At 29.4% G+C, this 21513-nt stretch overlaps 1 non-coding gene across 1 annotated transcript; it reads left to right on the top strand.

Annotated features, from left to right (window-relative positions):
- The first annotated feature begins 4558 nt into the window (after window positions 1-4558).
- On the top strand, window positions 4559-4640 carry TRNAS-CGA (transfer RNA serine (anticodon CGA)). Its single transcript has one exon. It is a non-coding gene; the product is annotated as a tRNA-Ser (tRNA).
- The last annotated feature ends 16873 nt before the right edge of the window (window positions 4641-21513 follow it).

The following is a 21513-nucleotide window of genomic DNA, read 5'->3' as shown; positions in this document are numbered from 1 at the left end:
TTTTTTTTTTTTTTTTTTTTACTTTGGCCTACCTTGATTTGAGACTTTCAAATTTCATTCTATTTTCCACTGAAATGTGTCTGTAATTGAACAAGGAAATAATTAAGACCTATATAAATGATAATTAAATTGAAATTCATCGTGATTTGGCCCATGACAAACACTTTACCATTTTACATCGTAAAGGTGAGATCCACCGATATTGTAATGAAACTCCGATTAGTGATTATTCCACAGCCTTGTTTTATTACAAGTATAAACTCTTTAGTCAGTTTAGAAGAGAGCGTGGATCATGGGTCAGAGTTGATGACGATGGGTTTTGATGGGTGGTGGGTTAGAGTGTGTCACGGTGGGTGATGTGTCAGTGGGTCATGGGTCAAGATTTCATTGACCCACGCCATCTCCACCCCACGGGGATCGAAACCAAGCCCGTATGCAACTTATGATCAGGGACGTTAATTACCCTTGCGACCACCTCCTCCTTTGAAATGTTTCTCCCCTTCTCTGCGTCCTCTGAATGTATTAATGGTTTGTATAGGTAAATATGTGTTCAAGAAACAAGCAAGAAAGGAACTCTTAAAACTTGTTTCGTTTAAAGAAAAAAGTTGATTTGGTTATCAGTCAGCAGAATAGATTACCCAATTACACAGTTTAAAATCTTAATATTTCAGGTCTGTTGTTTCTTCGAGGAAAGGGACAGTTTTTAAAAAAAAATAAAAAATAAAACTGAGTAGACATCGATTCGTTACATCAATGATGGAGATATAAGGCCTTATGCAGAGTCGTTTTGACGTATGATTAGCATCATACTAAAGGCTTAACTACTGCAGGAAACATATGTTAGTCGAACTCTTAAGTACGGCACTAATCACGCGTCAGAACGACTCTGCATAAGGCCTATAAAGATTTAGTCATAATACAGCGGAAAGCTGCATTTCAATTGCTGTGTTAATCTGGCTGCCCTGATATTCACTTTTTCCCTTTAATGAAAATTCTAAATTGATTTGTCTTCTAAAGGCAAGCATCATTATATTCCCTTCCTGGAATGGCGTATCCATCTTGTTACCAATTTCCAATCTTCGGGAGCTGTTAAAATCATATTGAACTGCGACTTTGTTCTATGTGTGGAGTATTTGGACTGTATCAGAAGAGAAGGACTACGTCATATGAAAAAACTAGCAACAAGTAAACAGAAAACTTATGTTTCCCGCAATACATTTCGACGTAGCATGCAATTTTCCTAGGGTGGGTCATCTTATCATTTTCTTACTTATTTTTTTGAGATAAATTACTTGAGAAAAACGTCGTAACATTGGGATTACAAATGGAGCATGCCACACGTAAGCAGTATCACTTTGAACATAACTGTACTAAGGAGGAAGCGGTAGGGATTGAGCCATGTCAGTCTCATCCTTTGGCTACGCCACTGATTTACAAGTATCACGTTATAAATGTCCAATTTCAGGACGAGACTATGTGAAAACGGGTATACAGTTTAATTAAACGGAATGTGAATAATAAGACTATCAACTCTTGCTGGATATGGAACATTTTTTTATATGGAACACAGTGTGGACGGTGATAGATACCTTCATTTAACCATGATGGAGTTCGATTACGTGTAAATCTATCAATATACAGTCTATTGTAAAAAAAAAAAAAAAAAAAAAAAATCAAATTCATTGGGTTCTGAACGCATGTAATTGCTAGGTCAAACTAAACAGTATAATAAAGGATGATAGTTAATTAATGAAAATTTGTTCTTGTAAGATAGAACCAAGGTACGGAATAAATGGTCGTTCATAGTTTCAGAACAGTCAAAATTAGAGCTTATTGTATTGCACAGGCACAATTAAATCTTACACCAATAAAATCAATTATGAGAAAGATCATAAGTCATTCCATAAAGTTTTTGACTTCAAAACTCCGCCCACTTACATATGTGCATGCAAATTGAATTGTACTGTACACGCAACAGGAGGAGAAAAAAAAAGTAACAACACATTTCACGCCATTTTGCATTTTGTCATGTCTTTCAGTTTGTATCTCACACACACAAATACCTAAAGCTCGCATCGTTTAAAAGACCAATTTCAGAGTGGAACCACACCCAAGAGAAACGATTGAAATGCTACATAGGCACATGAGCTGTTTAAAGTTACTTTCTAAGTTCTGTTTTCACATCTCTTCTGGAACGAAGCTGTGTGAGACGACGGGAAACTATAGCTAAAACTGTGTGATATTTCGATATATCAATAATTTTCTATATTTGACATTGTGATTTTTTTAAATTTGACATTTTGGTATTGAATATTTCAGTATCTTGATACACGATGTCTTTTTAGTTTGAGTTTCATGTTTGAGTTCATGTATCCGAATGGCTAACTTTCTACGAATTTGGATTGTTTAAAAGTAAACCAACTTAATCATACTGATCTGATTTTTGTCATTACACTGATACGCAGGAATAAGCACTATATCATTCTGAATTGTTCATCTAAATGTAAAGGGTGTTCCATAAAGAATGCAACTTTTGAAATTCCCGCCATTTCTGTTCTAATAAGTTGGCAGCACTGTACGTTACACGATTTTCATCTGTTATCTTCGTGGTTAGTAGTCACGGAGCGCTAAATAGCGCATAATCATCATTTTGTTTTCTATACGGGTAGGAATGTAGTGCTTCACGCAGCGCTGTAACTTAGATTTTATCCTGGGAGCACAAGCACTAATATTTGGGCCCCTAGAAAAGGTTGTTTTTGGGCCCTTACGCAAAATTCGGAAACAGGCTCCTTCTTTCCATCTTTCTCTTATTCTTTGTGGGGTCTCCGGAGACTGTGGGTCCTCTCGCACGCCGCTGGGCCCGTTCCATACATGACAAATTAATTAAGGGGACAATATTGACAAATTTCAAAGCCATACGAATAAATATTATTTCTAGGGCCCCTAATAGTAGACATTTTTTACTGAAATGGGCCCACGACTCTTTTATTATTATTATTATTATTATTATTATTATTATTATTAGTAGTAGTAGTAGTAGTAGTAGTAGTAGTAGTAGTAGTAGTAGTAATAGTAGTAGTAGTAGTAGTAGTAGTAGTAGTAGTAGTATTTACCTTGTGTGTGCTGTTTTGTTTATGTAATGTAGTGTAGTGAACCTGTTTGATGCTTCATTTATAATTTCATGTTCGTATCGGATATGGAATAAGAAAATTTTGTCTCAAAGTGGGCCCCCTTGAATGGCAAGAACTTCTGTGGGGGGAAAGTTGCGCCTCCTGCCCCCACAAGTTACGGCCCTAGCCTGACTGAACAGCGTGTTGTCATAGTGACGGACATAGTTGTCCGTCGTGATATGCCCCATTCCTACCCGTATAGAAAACAGAATGACGATTATGCAAGGATGTTATAAAGTAGAGGATCTGCCCATACGTATCTTCATCATATGAACTCAATGAAGCTGAAAAACAATCGAGCATCGTCTGAGCCGGCACGTCTGATTGGCTACTCTCGTTTCCGCCATGATTGTTGAGTTGGAACATTGCGATTTTAGTGGTTCGGAGTGGGCAGAGTAGGTGTGGCGAAGCTGTGACGTATGGCTTCACGATTTTGTTGTATGGGCAGATCCTCTGCGATTATACGCTATTCGGTGCTCCATGACTACTAACCACAAAGGCAACAAATGAAAATCGTGTAACGTTCAGTGCTGCCAACTTACTAGAGCAGAAATGGCGGGAATTTCATAAATTGCATTCTTTATGGAAACACCCTTTACAAAAGAGTTTAGTTTACCAAAAATTCTTTTTTTATACTTACTTTGTCTGTGCGTGTGTGCATCCATGCGGAGATAAAAGGTCTTGGATCACCATGAATTTTGGTCAGGGTGTAAGAGATCATAAGTTAAGAATCGAGTTCGTTGATAAAGGTGAATTGGAACCGGAAGTGGTAGAAATAAACCATTTCCTATTTTAAACATCTATCACCACTACAGATCAAAAACAATAATAGTTAGAAGCGCATTCCTACACTTGATTAAATGTCCCAAAAATGCTTTATTTCCATATTTAACTCTGTACTTTAAATAAAAAACGGAAGGGAAAGAAATCAGTGACTTTTAGTTTTAACGTTGATCACTATAATAGACAGAAAGAAGCTGTTTTCTGCAAACAATTAAGCATCTCAAGGATATATTCCATCTCCACTCTAATCTCTGTACCAGTGGCGGATCCAGGGGGCGATCGGGGCGATTCCCCCCACCCAAAGAAGAGGAAACTTTATTATTTTATACATATAAATGAAACCCATTCCAGAGCTTGAAGCTGTTAAAAGTAGCTCTAAGTAGCAGTATGACAACCCACCGCCCCCTTCCCCCAGAAGTTGATCCTGGACCCTCCCCTGCTCTTTACTGAAACCAGAAATGGTAGAAATCAACCTAGCGTAAGCAGAAATATTAAATACTGAACATATTCTTTAATTTACTTCTCTTTACAGTCTTGTGCAACACCAAGGCTAAGAAGGAGAGAACCTACTGTTTAGGTGGGTTCCAAAGACCTACGTATCTGTCGCAGTCGTGGCCGAGTGGTTAAGGCGTCTGACTCGAAATCAGATTCCCTCTGGGAGCGTAGGTTCGAATCCTACCGACTGCGAATCTTTTTCTACAATTTTCTTTCACTTTCAGAACTAGTCCGAGTGGTTCAAGTCTTACTTAATGGCATAAATATTGTGTTACTAATTCGTAATGGTTCGCATAAGATGGAAACTGAAATAAACTAATTACTTGAGCGCTTTTGGCGTTTCATCTCTATGTTGAAAGACAGTTTCGTTTCACACTGTAACTACTACCAAGCTATGTAAATTCGGTACAACTATGGTAGAGTTCCAAGTTATGTGAATTAGATACTGAAACCGGACGTAGGCCTACTATAACATTCGGTTTCAATAGACGGATATAGAAGTGCTCTTTCTTTTACAATTATTGTTATGTAGGAATTCATATTTAAACCGGAAGCAGTACTAGTTTTACTATTTCCGGTTTCAGCAGAAGAGTAGGAACGGAGATGAAATCTATTCTTAGGTTCTTTAAACCATACAACGTTTGTCGCTCGTTATTGCCGTTATCACTCTACGGGAAGGAATAGGCTATTAGAACAGGAAGCAAGGGTCAAAGTGGATCTGAAAAGGTGGGGGGGGGCGCATGATATCAAGCCATCCTCCGTGCCTATCTTTGGCCATTGTATTTTTTTAGAAAGTGGGAGGACGCCACAGATATTTTCTCGAAGTGGGGTGACGATGTCCTCTCGCGTTCCCACTCACTTTTACCCCTGATAGGAGGTAATAGATAATAGTAATTTCTACCACTTCAGGTTAAGGAATAAAGTAGGAGATAGAACTTGGAGTGATTACATGTCAAAAAAGCTATTTGTTCTGTGGAAGTTAATGTTGAAATCGGAAAAAGTAGATTTTCAGTTGCAATGGGAATAAAACCAGAAGTAAAACTTATTTTTGCGGTATTCCATATAGAAATATACTAGCAAAATACCCGTTTTTCGCACGTGGAGAATACGTTTCATTTTGAGCATAAAGGGCTGAATTTGGATTTAAACGGCATCGGAAGTGTCACTGTTCATCCCAGCGATTCCACAAACTATGGATTCGGCACAAATATCGATCATTTTCGATCATTTTTATATATCTCCCCCTCTTCCAAGTTGTGGGACTAACTTTTGATTGAAACGGCATCGGAACTTTCACTGTTCATCTCAGCGATCCTGAAGACTATGGATTCGACACTAATATCGGTCATTTTCGATCACTTTTATAAATCTCCCCCTCTCCGTTCCCTAAGTTCCACTGTCAAAGTGAAATGATAAAAACCATTCCAGGCACGAACCTCATCTATACTGAAAATTTGATCGAGATTCATTAAGTTCAAGAGTTATTGAGTCACATAGTCATTTTCATTTTTCTATTATGTAGACCCTAGATATAAAGATAAAAAGCTGTTTCTCGCTATCAATACCCGTGTTTTCATTACAGCAATCAGTATTTGAACCAGAAATCGAAGATTTATACCACTTACGGTTTGAGTGGATAAATAAAACCTGCTAGAGAAGCTATATCCTTACGAAGAAGCTACTTAATAGCAACCTCTTACCGATGTTGTTCTATGGAAGATTAATACTGAAACCGGAATTCATAGTGGAGTTTTACACTTCCGGTTTCAGTCGACAAAAAAGAGTGACAATTGAGTTTATTTTGGGGTCGCTGAATCGATTGAAAGAAAAAAACTGTTTGCTTTTCCTCTGATATCTGTCAATTGACGAACACAGCCGTTTTATATAACTTCCATTGTTTATCCATAGCAGAGCTTGGAAGTCTAAAAAGTTCGAATCTGATTCAAAATCAGATTCCCTCTGGAAGCGTGGAATAAAGTTGTCCACCAGACGAGACATTTTTCGTGTTTCGTCTCGAATGTTTCGGGAAAGGGGGCAGGGGATATAATAATTATTTTAAAATATATATTCAGTTGATACAAAGTACTGTACGACTATAAGTACTGAGAAACCGTGACCATCACTTGTTATTTTAAAGAAAGGTCCTCTTACCAAAAGTAGAAAGTGTAACTACGCTATCAAAGAATTGATTCAGACATCTACTTATGTTTATACTTATAAAGGCAAATGATACAGCTGTACACAATTAAGTTCTCTGATTTGCATTTTTTAAGAGTATAATTTAACATTGTGCCATGCAATGTAACATTGTGCTTTTTTCATTCACAAGTTATACATTAATAGCCTCTAACTATGTAACTAAATTTTATTTTTTTAAATATATATGCTCATATACAGGGCCCGGATCTTGGTGACCTAAAATTTTCTAAAAAGTGACCTATAAAATGACCCTAAAATTCCTGTAAAATGACCCTAAAATTCACAAAAAGTGACCTTAAAATTTGCGTTTTCTTAAAAAGTTTATTTTGTTAAATATCGACACTTTGAATATGTACTGGATTTTAATTACTATTTGTCACTCATTTTCAAAAGTTTTGTTTCAGTTAGTTGCAGTCCATTGTACGATATTGTACATAAAATGTCAATTCACTCCCGAGTGGAAACTAGGAAGCACACTTAAAGAATAGAATTTTGCAAGTGTAGACTGTATACACGAGAATAATAGATAAAACCCTGTTTAAAATCTTTGTACGTCTTTTAATTCACTTTTAGTTATTCACATCCTTTGTGGCCAACAACCCAAAATCATCTCTTTGGCCACCTAGCAATAACTATCCCTCGTCAACCAGCTACAGCTTAGTGTTCTTTAGCTTTTTAGGAATGCAGTTTTCCATCTCGATAGTCAGAAAGCAGGAAAAAAGATAAACTAATTTTGTATTTTTCAGATTTGTAAACATTTTAAAATTTCCTTATGTAGAAGAAAAAGACTAAAAAGACTATAAGTGACCTGAAAGTTACCTTAAAATATTAAAAAATTACCTGAAACTTCAAAACAGCAAAAAGTGACCAAAAGTTGACCCTTAGAAAATATACTTTTAGAACCTTGAGTTGACGGACAACGTTTTTATTTGAACTCGCCTTGTCCTATGCGTAACAGTAAAAAGTTGACTTGTCAACAAGATCCGGGCCCTGCTCATATATATAAAAAATCAACTATTGTTTGCATCTATTCAAAAAATTGTTATTAAAATATATATCACCTTTTAAAAGTTAAAACAACATATTTTTATTCAGTACTTGAGTTCTGAAATAAATTTACATTATTGTTATTAAAATATATATCAACTTTTAAAAGTTAAAACAACATATTTTTATTCAGTACTTGAGTTCTGAAATAAATTTACATTATTGTTATTAAAATATATATCAACTTTTAAAAGTTAAAACAACATATTTTTATTCAGTACTTGAGTTCTGAAATAAATTTACATTATTGTTATTAAAATATATATCAACTTTTAAAAGTTAAAACAACATATTTTTATTCAGTACTTGAGTTCTGAAATAAATTTACATTATTGTTATTAAAATATATATCAACTTTTAAAAGTTAAAACAACATATTTTTATTCAGTACTTGAGTTCTGAAATAAATTTACATTATTGTTATTAAAATATATATCAACTTTTAAAAGTTAAAACAACATATTTTTATTCAGTACTTGAGTTCTGAAATAAATTTACATTATTGTTATTAAAATATATATCAACTTTTAAAAGTTAAAACAACATATTTTTATTCAGTACTTGAGTTCTGAAATAAATTTACATTATTGTTATTAAAATATATATCAACTTTTAAAAGTTAAAACAACATATTTTTATTCAGTACTTGAGTTCTGAAATAAATTTACATTATTGTTATTAAAATATATATCACCTTTTAAAAGTTAAAACAACATATTTTTATTCAGTACTTGAGTTCTGAAATAAATTTACATTATTGTTATTAAAATATATATCAACTTTTAAAAGTTAAAACAACATATTTTTATTCAGTACTTGAGTTCTGAAATAAATTTACATTATTGTTATTAAAATATATATCAACTTTTAAAAGTTAAAACAACATATTTTTATTCAGTACTTGAGTTCTGAAATAAATTTACATTATTGTTATTAAAATATATATCAACTTTTAAAAGTTAAAACAACATATTTTTATTCAGTACTTGAGTTCTGAAATAAATTTACATTATTGTTATTAAAATATATATCAACTTTTAAAAGTTAAAACAACATATTTTTATTCAGTACTTGAGTTCTGAAATAAATTTACATTATTGTTATTAAAATATATATCACCTTTTAAAAGTTAAAACAACATATTTTTATTCAGTACTTGAGTTCTGAAATAAATTTACATTATTGTTATTAAAATATATATCAACTTTTAAAAGTTAAAACAACATATTTTTATTCAGTACTTGAGTTCTGAAATAAATTTACATTATTGTTATTAAAATATATATCAACTTTTAAAAGTTAAAACAACATATTTTTATTCAGTACTTGAGTTCTGAAATAAATTTACATTATTGTTATTAAAATATATATCAACTTTTAAAAGTTAAAACAACATATTTTTATTCAGTACTTGAGTTCTGAAATAAATTTACATTATTGTTATTAAAATATACAGGGTGGTCGTGCATGAATGTCGGAAAATTCGTGAGATGAATCTACCGGTAAAAACAAGCAAAAAATGTCAGATGAACATTGGGTGAATGCGGCTTCGTTTGGACGCTAGAGGCGTCTGAAATGTCACCTTCCGAGGCGGCAATTTGCAATATCTCAAGAACGGAGAGAAATACGAATGTCGGGTCAAAACATATCAAAGGAAACCCCATCCGAAGAATCCAATTATGCATAAGTGGTGGCGAAACAGTGGCGGCGCTAGAGAGGGGCACAAAGAAAGTGAATGAAACATGGAGAAAAGTGAACAATTTATACTGAAAAATTGTAGGAGGGGATGTTACTTGGAATATGCAACAACAAATGTTAATGAACAAAGGCAACAGCGGCTAGTATGTAGGGACTTTATGAGAGGCGGATTGTAGGAATACAGTATCTTTGTAATAGTGAGAAATAGGAATGTCGAGTCAAAAGATATCAAAGGAAATGCCATCCGAAGAATCCAATTATGTATAAGTGATGGCGAAACAGTGGCGGCGCCAGGCGAAGCATAAAGAAAGTGAATGAAATGCGGAGAAAGGTGAACAATTTACACTGACAAACTGTAGGAGCGGATGTTATATGGAACATGCAGCAACAAATGTTAATGAAGAAAGGCAACAATGGCTACGCTGTAGGGACACTATGAGAGGTGGAATGTTGAAATACAGTATCATTTTAACGGAGAGAAATAGAAATGTCGGGTGAAAAGATATCAAAGGAAATCCCATCCGAAGAATCTAATTATGCACACGTACTGCGGAACAGTGGCGGCGCATGGGAGCTGCAAATAAACTGTTAAACACTCTTAGTGATGAAACGTGCAGATCGTAAAAAACATGTATGGAAGATGAGACCCAGTGTACTGTAAAAACAAGAGGTATTGTACTTATCATGGTCAACATAATGCCATTCTATAGCAGCTGTTCAATATGTCCTCCTTGTTCTTCGAGACAGACAGTTTCACGATGGCGTAAGGATTGTCTGAGTGGTGCCAATATCGCTGGCGTTTGCCGTAATGTGGCAAATGCAGCAAATACACGCTGGCAAAGATCTTCAACATCATGCAGGGGCCGTGTATACACGAGACTCTTCACGTAACCCCACAGGAAAAAATCTAGGGGATTCAGGTCGGGTGAACGTGGGGGCCATGCTTGTCTTCCACCACGACCTATCCACCTGCGTGGAAATGTTTTGTTCAGATATGCACGAATGGTGTGACATGAGTGGGCAGGGGCGCCATCATGCATAAACCACATACACTGTCGTGTCCTCAGTGGCACATCTTCAAGCAGAATAGGTAGGTTCTGAGTCAGAAACTGAAGATACGATATTGCGTTCAATAGCTGTGGTAAGAAATGTGGTCCCACAACGTTGTCGCCAATAATACCAGCCCACACATGCAATTGGAAACGCTGTTGATGCTTCGTCTCTACAATTGCATGCGGGTTGTTGAGTGCCCATCGATGGTCATTGTGGAAATTTGTGATGCCATCCCGTGTGAATAATGCCTCATCCGAGAACAATACCTGTGTTAGAAAGGCTGGTGATACACGGCAGCGGCGGTATAACCAACGACAGAAACGTCGTCGGGTTTCATAGTCACCATCGTATAACGCAAGCGTTCGTTGTACGTGGCATGGTCTGAGATTATTACTATGCAAGATGCTTAGCACGACTTGATGCGAAACGTGTTCCTGCCTTGCTATTCGTCGGGTACTAATATTCGGGTTTCGGGTCACGTGTCGGAGTACCCTCTCTTCCAGGGGGTGTTCGAACGCGTCGTCGTCACGGAATGTCTGTGTTGGGAAGGAATGACCCAGTGTCCCGCAATCGCTGATGAATACGAATAAACATCCCCGGTGCTGGAATTTGTCGATTTGGGTAGCGTTCCGCATATAACCTACGTGCTTCTTCTGCATTACCTTCCGCTAAGCCCTACATCAAATGCATATCTGCCATTTCGGCGTTAGTGTATACTACCCTATTCATTGTGGTGCATTACACATAGCGCTTGTCAACATCAACACTGTTTCACACGACACAAAGTAAACCACATTCACATACACATGGATTACTGCCCTGTCTGTAGAGTGTAGCACTAAAACGCTTGTGCTGTTACTGTCATTGCCCCATTCAGTACGAATGAACTGTGCGCTGTCCTCTGCACCTTCGATGCGAACGCTCTCGTTACCCACGCTTTCACTACTCCTATAACTAACTCTACTACGCGACGCTCTGCACGCCCCTTGTTCCACCTACTGTAGCTATGCGCCCTCTGTCATCGGACATGCATCATACAGTACACCTAGAGTTGTATTCCTTGTTTCCTGATTGCTTTCAAATAGTTGTGTTTTCACCAATTTCAACTTTTCTCCATGTTTCATTCACTTTCTTTGTGCTTCCCCTGGCGCCGCCACTGTTTCCCCATCACTTATTCATAATTGGATTCTTCAGATGGCATTTCCTTTGATATCTTTTGACTCGACATTCCTATTTCTCACCATTACAAAGATACTGTTTACCTACAATCCGCCTCCCATAAAGTCCCTACAGACTAGCCGCTGTTGCCTTTGTTCATTAACATTTGTTGTTGCATATTCCAAGTAACATCCCCTCCTACAATTTTTCAGTGTAAATTGTTCACTTTCCTCCATGTTTCATTCACTTTCTTTGTGTCCCCCTCTAGCACCGCCACTGTTTCGCCACCACTTATGCATAATTGGATTCTTCGGATGGGATTTCCTTTGATATGTTTTGACCCGACATTCGTATTTCTCTCCGTTCTTGAGATATTGCAAATTGCCGCCTCGGAAGGTGACATTTCAGACGCCTCTAGCGTCCAAACGAAGCCGCATTCACCCAATGTTCATATGACATTTTTTGCTTGTTTTTACCTGTAGATTCATCTCACGAATTTTCCGACATTCATGCACGACCACCCTGTATATCAACTTTTAAAAGTTAAAACAACATATTTTTATTCAGTACTTGAGTTCTGAAATAAATTTACATTATTGTTATTAAAATATATATCAACTTTTAAAAGTTAAAACAACATATTTTTATTCAGTACTTGAGTTCTGAAATAAATTTAAATTATTGTTATTAAAATATATATCAACTTTTAAAAGTTAAAACAACATATTTTTATTCAGTACTTGAGTTCTGAAATAAATTTACATTATTGTTATTAAAATATATATCAACTTTTAAAAGTTAAAACAACATATTTTTATTCAGTACTTGAGTTCTGAAATAAATTTACATTATTGTTATTAAAATATATATCAACTTTTAAAAGTTAAAACAACATATTTTTATTCAGTACTTGAGTTCTGAAATAAATTTACATTATTGTTATTAAAATATATATCACCTTTTAAAAGTTAAAACAACATATTTTTATTCAGTACTTGAGTTCTGAAATAAATTTACATTGTTGTTATTAAAATATATATCAACTTTTAAAAGTTAAAACAACATATTTTTATTCAGTACTTGAGTTCTGAAATAAATTTACATTGTTGTTATTAAAATATATATCAACTTTTAAAAGTTAAAACAACATATTTTTATTCAGTACTTGAGTTCTGAAATAAATTTACATTATTGTTATTAAAATATATATCAACTTTTAAAAGTTAAAACAACATATTTTTATTCAGTACTTGAGTTCTGAAATAAATTTACATTATTGTTATTAAAATATATATCACCTTTTAAAAGTTAAAACAACATATTTTTATTCAGTACTTGAGTTCTGAAATAAATTTACATTATTGTTATTAAAATATATATCAATTTTTAAAAGTTAAAACAACATATTTTTATTCAGTACTTGAGTTCTGAAATAAATTTACATTATTGTTATTAAAATATATATCACCTTTTAAAAGTTAAAACAACATATTTTTATTCAGTACTTGAGTTCTGAAATAAATTTACATTATTGTTTTTAAAATATATATCACCTTTTAAAAGTTAAAACAACATATTTTTATTCAGTACTTGAGTTCCGAAATAAATTTACATTATTGTTATTAAAATATATATCAACTTTTAAAAGTTAAAACAACATATTTTTATTCAGTACTTGAGTTCTGAAATAAATTTACATTATTGTTATTAAAATATATATCAACTTTTAAAAGTTAAAACAACATATTTTTATTCAGTACTTGAGTTCTGAAATAAATTTACATTATTGTTATTAAAATATATATCACCTTTTAAAAGTTAAAACAACATATTTTTATTCAGTACTTGAGTTCTGAAATAAATTTACATTATTGTTATTAAAATATATATCAACTTTTAAAAGTTAAAACAACATATTTTTATTCAGTACTTGAGTTCTGAAATAAATTTACATTATTGTTATTAAAATATATATCAACTTTTAAAAGTTAAAACAACATATTTTTATTCAGTACTTGAGTTCTGAAATAAATTTACATTATTGTTATTAAAATATATATCACCTTTTAAAAGTTAAAACAACATATTTTTATTCAGTACTTGAGTTCTGAAATAAATTTACATTATTGTTATTAAAATATATATCACCTTTTAAAAGTTAAAACAACATATTTTTATTCAGTACTTGAGTTCTGAAATAAATTTACATTATTGTTATTAAAATATATATCACCTTTTAAAAGTTAAAACAACATATTTTTATTCAGTACTTGAGTTCTGAAATAAATTTACATTATTGTTATTAAAATATATATCAACTTTTAAAAGTTAAAACAACATATTTTTATTCAGTACTTGAGTTCTGAAATAAATTTACATTATTGTTATTAAAATATATATCAACTTTTAAAAGTTAAAACAACATATTTTTATTCAGTACTTGAGTTCTGAAATAAATTTACATTATTGTTATTAAAATATATATCAACTTTTAAAAGTTAAAACAACATATTTTTATTCAGTACTTGAGTTCTGAAATAAATTTACATTATTGTTATTAAAATATATATCAACTTTTAAAAGTTAAAACAACATATTTTTATTCAGTACTTGAGTTCTGAAATAAATTTACATTATTGTTATTAAAATATATATCAACTTTTAAAAGTTAAAACAACATATTTTTATTCAGTACTTGAGTTCTGAAATAAATTTACATTATTGTTATTAAAATATATATCACCTTTTAAAAGTTAAAACAACATATTTTTATTCAGTACTTGAGTTCTGAAATAAATTTACATTATTGTTATTAAAATATATATCACCTTTTAAAAGTTAAAACAACATATTTTTATTCAGTACTTGAGTTCTGAAATAAATTTACATTATTGTTATTAAAATATATATCAACTTTTAAAAGTTAAAACAACATATTTTTATTCAGTACTTGAGTTCTGAAATAAATTTACATTATTGTTATTAAAATATATATCAACTTTTAAAAGTTAAAACAACATATTTTTATTCAGTACTTGAGTTCTGAAATAAATTTACATTATTGTTATTAAAATATATATCAACTTTTAAAAGTTAAAACAACATATTTTTATTCAGTACTTGAGTTCTGAAATAAATTTACATTATTGTTATTAAAATATATATCAACTTTTAAAAGTTAAAACAACATAGTTTTATTCAGTACTTGAGTTCTGAAATAAATTTACATTATTGTTATTAAAATATATATCAACTTTTAAAAGTTAAAACAACATATTTTTATTCAGTTCTTGAGTTCTGAAATAAATTTACATTATTGTTATTAAAATATATATCAACTTTTAAAAGTTAAAACAACATATTTTTATTCAGTACTTGAGTTCTGAAATAAATTTACATTATTGTTATTAAAATATATATCAACTTTTAAAAGTTAAAACAACATATTTTTATTCAGTACTTGAGTTCTGAAATAAATTTACATTATTGTTATTAAAATATATATCAACTTTTAAAAGTTAAAACAACATATTTTTATTCAGTACTTGAGTTCTGAAATAAATTTACATTATTGTTATTAAAATATATATCAACTTTTAAAAGTTAAAACAACATATTTTTATTCAGTACTTGAGTTCTGAAATAAATTTATATTATTGTTATTAAAATATACATATATCAACTTTTAAAAGTTAAAACAACATATTTTTATTCAGTACTTGAGTTCTGAAATAAATTTACATTATTGTTATTAAAATATATATCAACTTTTAAAAGTTAAAACAACATATTTTTATTCAGTACTTGAGTTCTGAAATAAATTTAAATTATTGTTATTAAAATATATATCAACTTTTAAAAGTTAAAACAACATATTTTTATTCAGTACTTGAGTTCTGAAATAAATTTACATTATTGTTATTAAAATATATATCAACTTTTAAAAGTTAAAACAACATATTTTTATTCAGTACTTGAGTTCTGAAATAAATTTACATTATTGTTATTAAAATATATATCACCTTTTAAAAGTTAAAACAACATATTTTTATTCAGTACTTGAGTTCTGAAATAAATTTACATTGTTGTTATTAAAATATATATCAACTTTTAAAAGTTAAAACAACATATTTTTATTCAGTACTTGAGTTCTGAAATAAATTTACATTATTGTCATTAAAATATATATCAACTTTTAAAAGTTAAAACAACATATTTTTATTCAGTACTTGAGTTCTGAAATAAATTTACATTATTGTTATTAAAATATATATCAACTTTTAAAAGTTAAAACAACATATTTTTATTCAGTACTTGAGTTCTGAAATAAATTTACATTATTGTTATTAAAATATATATCACCTTTTAAAAGTTAAAACAACATATTTTTATTCAGTACTTGAGTTCTGAAATAAATTTACATTACTGTTATTAAAATATATATCAACTTTTAAAAGTTAAAACAACATATTTTTATTCAGTACTTGAGTTCTGAAATAAATTTACATTATTGTTATTAAAATATATATCACCTTTTAAAAGTTAAAACAACATATTTTTATTCAGTACTTGAGTTCTGAAATAAATTTACATTATTGTTATTAAAATATATATCAACTTTTAAAAGTTAAAACAACATATTTTTATTCAGTACTTGAGTTCTGAAATAAATTTACATTATTGTTATTAAAATATATATCACCTTTTAAAAGTTAAAACAACATATTTTTATTCAGTACTTGAGTTCTGAAATAAATTTACATTATTGTTATTAAAATATATATCAACTTTTAAAAGTTAAAACAACATATTTTTATTCAGTACTTGAGTTCTGAAATAAATTTACATTATTGTTATTAAAATATATATCAACTTTTAAAAGTTAAAACAACATATTTTTATTCAGTACTTGAGTTCTGAAATAAATTTACATTATTGTTATTAAAATATATATCACCTTTTAAAAGTTAAAACAACATATTTTTATTCAGTACTTGAGTTCTGAAATAAATTTACATTATTGTTATTAAAATATATATCAACTTTTAAAAGTTAAAACAACATATTTTTATTCAGTACTTGAGTTCTGAAATAAATTTACATTATTGTTATTAAAATATATATCACCTTTTAAAAGTTAAAACAACATATTTTTATTCAGTACTTGAGTTCTGAAATAAATTTACATTATTGTTATTAAAATATATATCACCTTTTAAAAGTTAAAACAACATATTTTTATTCAGTACTTGAGTTCTGAAATAAATTTACATTATTGTTATTAAAATATATATCACCTTTTAAAAGTTAAAACAACATATTTTTATTCAGTACTTGAGTTCTGAAATAAATTTACATTATTGTTATTAAAATATTTATCACCTTTTAAAAGTTAAAACAACATATTTTTATTCAGTACTTGAGTTCTGAAATAAATTTACATTATTGTTATTAAAATATATATCAACTTTTAAAAGTTAAAACAACATATTTTTATTCAGTACTTGAGTTCTGAAATAAATTTACATTATTGTTATTAAAATATATATCACCTTTTAAAAGTTAAAACAACATATTTTTATTCAGTACTTGAGTTCTGAAATAAATTTACATTATTGTTATTAAAATATATATCACCTTTTAAAAGTTAAAACAACATATTTTTATTCAGTACTTGAGTTCTGAAATAAATTTACATTATTGTTATTAAAATATATATCACCTTTTAAAAGTTAAAACAACATATTTTTATTCAGTACTTGAGTTCTGAAATAAATTTACATTATTGTTATTAAAATATATATCAACTTTTAAAAGTTAAAACAACATATTTTTATTCAGTACTTGAGTTCTGAAATAAATTTACATTATTGTTATTAAAATATATATCAACTTTTAAAAGTTAAAACAACATATTTTTATTCAGTACTTGAGTTCTGAAATAAATTTACATTATTGTTATTAAAATATATATCAACTTTTAAAAGTTAAAACAACATATTTTTATTCAGTACTTGAGTTCTGAAATAAATTTACATTATTGTTATTAAAATATATATCACCTTTTAAAAGTTAAAACAACATATTTTTATTCAGTACTTGAGTTCTGAAATAAATTTACATTATTGTTATTAAAATATATATCAACTTTTAAAAGTTAAAACAACATATTTTTATTCAGTACTTGAGTTCTGAAATAAATTTACATTATTGTTATTAAAATATATATCAACTTTTAAAAGTTAAAACAACATATTTTTATTCAGTACTTGAGTTCTGAAATAAATTTACATTATTGTTATTAAAATATATATCAACTTTTAAAAGTTAAAACAACATATTTTTATTCAGTACTTGAGTTCTGAAATAAATTTACATTATTGTTATTAAAATATATATCAACTTTTAAAAGTTAAAACAACATATTTTTATTCAGTACTTGAGTTCTGAAATAAATTTACATTATTGTTATTAAAATATATATCAACTTTTAAAAGTTAAAACAACATATTTTTATTCAGTACTTGAGTTCTGAAATAAATTTACATTATTGTTATTAAAATATATATCAACTTTTAAAAGTTAAAACAACATATTTTTATTCAGTACTTGAGTTCTGAAATAAATTTACATTATTGTTATTAAAATATATATCAACTTTTAAAAGTTAAAACAACATATTTTTATTCAGTACTTGAGTTCTGAAATAAATTTACATTATTGTTATTAAAATATATATCACCTTTTAAAAGTTAAAACAACATATTTTTATTCAGTACTTGAGTTCTGAAATAAATTTACATTATTGTTATTAAAATATATATCAACTTTTAAAAGTTAAAACAACATATTTTTATTCAGTACTTGAGTTTTGAAATAAATTTACATTATTGTTATTAAAATATATATCAACTTTTAAAAGTTAAAACAACATATTTTTATTCAGTACTTGAGTTCTGAAATAAATTTACATTATTGTTATTAAAATATATATCACCTTTTAAAAGTTAAAACAACATATTTTTATTCAGTACTTGAGTTCTGAAATAAATTTACATTATTGTTATTAAAATATATATCAACTTTTAAAAGTTAAAACAACATATTTTTATTCAGTACTTGAGTTCTGAAATAAATTTACATTATTGTTATTAAAATATATATCAACTTTTAAAAGTTAAAACAACATATTTTTATTCAGTTCTTGAGTTCTGAAATAAATTTACATTATTGTTATTAAAATATATATCAACTTTTAAAAGTTAAAACAACATATTTTTATTCAGTACTTGAGTTCTGAAATAAATTTACATTATTGTTATTAAAATATATATCAACTTTTAAAAGTTAAAACAACATTTTTATTCAGTACTTGAGTTCTGAAATAAATTTACATTATTGTTATTAAAATATATATCAACTTTTAAAAGTTAAAACAACATATTTTTATTCAGTACTTGAGTTCTGAAATAAATTTCCATTATTGTTATTAAAATATATATCAACTTTTAAAAGTTAAAACAACGTATTTTTATTCAGTACTTGAGTTCTGAAATAAATTTACATTATTGTTATTAAAATATATATCACCTTTTAAAAGTTAAAACAACATATTTTTATTCAGTACTTGAGTTCTGAAATAAATTTACATTATTGTTATTAAAATATATATCACCTTTTAAAAGTTAAAACAACATATTTTTATTCAGTACTTGAGTTCTGAAATAAATTTACATTATTGTTATTAAAATATATATCAACTTTTTAAAGTTAAAACAACATATTTTTATTCAGTACTTGAGTTCTGAAATAAATTTACATTATTGTTATTAAAATATATATCAACTTTTAAAAGTTAAAACAACATATTTTTATTCAGTACTTGAGTTCTGAAATAAATTTACATTATTGTTATTAAAATATATATCAACTTTTAAAAGTTAAAACAACATATTTTTATTCAGTACTTGAGTTCTGAAATAAATTTACATTATTGTTATTAAAATATATATCACCTTTTAAAAGTTAAAACAACATATTTTTATTTAGTACTTGAGTTCTGAAATAAATTTACATTATTGTTATTAAAATATATATCACCTTTTAAAAGTTAAAACAACATATTTTTATTCAGTACTTGAGTTCTGAAATAAATTTACATTATTGTTATTAAAATATATATCACCTTTTAAAAGTTAAAACAACATATTTTTATTCAGTACTTGAGTTCTGAAATAAATTTACATAGCTGGTGTCAATAGGTATAATTTTAGTCTAAAATCGATCCACACTCAACCTTTTGGTTTTATTGACGAAAGATAATGTCTCTAGGCTGGGTCTTCAGCTCGACCATACTTGACGTTTTTCGTCTGAAGCAAGATCATGTTTTTGCACGTCTTAACAGAAATTGTGCGTACAGCGTACAGCCCAATACATCAATAGTAAACCTATCACAGGTTAAGAAGCTATGGTATAGACTATTTCTCTTTAAAAAATTTAGATGGAATAGGTCAGTTGGTAGGATTTTTCTTTTTTTAGATTACTTTTTCAGTTTAATGTTTCAGGACACAGGCGCCGCCTAGCAAGGGCGCCGATTTCTCTGTAAATTTGGGGGGGGGCCCACTCAGACGCAGAAGGTATATATATATATATATATATATATATATATATATATATATATATATATATATATATATATATATATATATATATATATATAAGGATGTTAAGACAAATTGGTTTCAAATTATGCCAAATATTGTATATTCGTAATTACACTAGGAGGCACACATGAGCTTTGGAGGGCCCGGGCCCCCTGACCCCCCAGGATCGGCGCCCTTGCCGCCTAGATGAGTGCTCTGGCGCTCAAGCACTCATTGAAGATTTTTAACGGATGTTCTTCACATCAGCATCCATTGGATTTTTCTCACTTCCTTTGGCCAATATAGCTAAACAAATTTGCAATAGAAGAACATAAGGTATAATTGCAATATTGAGAGTTTTGTTCAATACAAAGTTTAGGTGATCATGGTAAAAACAAATACATAAATAAATAAGTAAATTAAAATAAATTCCTTGCGCCTTTCAGCTTATTTCAAAAATGAAATGAAGTCTTTGAGTTTAACGTCCCACGATTATGCCCTTTAGGCTAAGGGAGACTATGATTAAAGCTAGTGAATGATGATGGAAGAATTGGTAGAATAAGAGAGTGGGAAGACTACGAGAAAATCCAGGGTCACGATGTTGTTCATCACAAACTTACTTGGCCAGGGATTGAACCCGGGATCTCACGCACCAGAGATAAGCGCTCTACCACTGAGTCATCGTGCCCTTCGTCATCTTATTACAGTACCCGGTGCCTCCTTTATGTTTGTTTAGGCTTATCAGAATCTCCTGTAGTTTGAAAACCATTGGTCTATTAGATTTGTTTCAAAAAATAGAACATAAGACTCAAAATGTGATTTATCTTAGAAGTACCAAAGGGCGAGCACCCACTGAAAAAAAAAATTAAAAGTCATCGCCTATGTTTCAGGAGATTTTGTTCATCTTTCAATGAAATCTTTCAGTTTAAAGTTTAACTATGCCCTTTAGGCTAAAGGACACGAATGATTAAGCCAAGTGAATGACGAAAGCAGAATTAGTGGAGGAAACGGGAGTACCCCAGAGAAAATTCACGGACAGGATGTTGTCCTCCACAAAGTTACTTTGCCGGTGATCGAACAAGGGACACCACGCACCTTGAGCCACCTTTTTTTGTGTTCCCCGATTTTTTTTTTTCGAAAATTGTGCAACACAATTTATTGTTAAATTTGTCATTTTGTTCACCTCGATATATTATATCGATTGATACATGTCTTTGAATTGTAATCTTTGAACAATATTACAGTTTTCAAAAAATGAAGTTCTTGAG

This window comes from Thermobia domestica, chromosome 11 (genome assembly GCF_964235325.1).
Source record: "Thermobia domestica chromosome 11, izTheDome1.hap1.1, whole genome shotgun sequence".
NCBI classification, from domain to species: domain Eukaryota; kingdom Metazoa; phylum Arthropoda; class Insecta; order Zygentoma; family Lepismatidae; genus Thermobia; species Thermobia domestica.
Note: the sequence above shows the minus strand (reverse complement) of the source record. Positions and strands in the feature narration are given on the sequence as shown.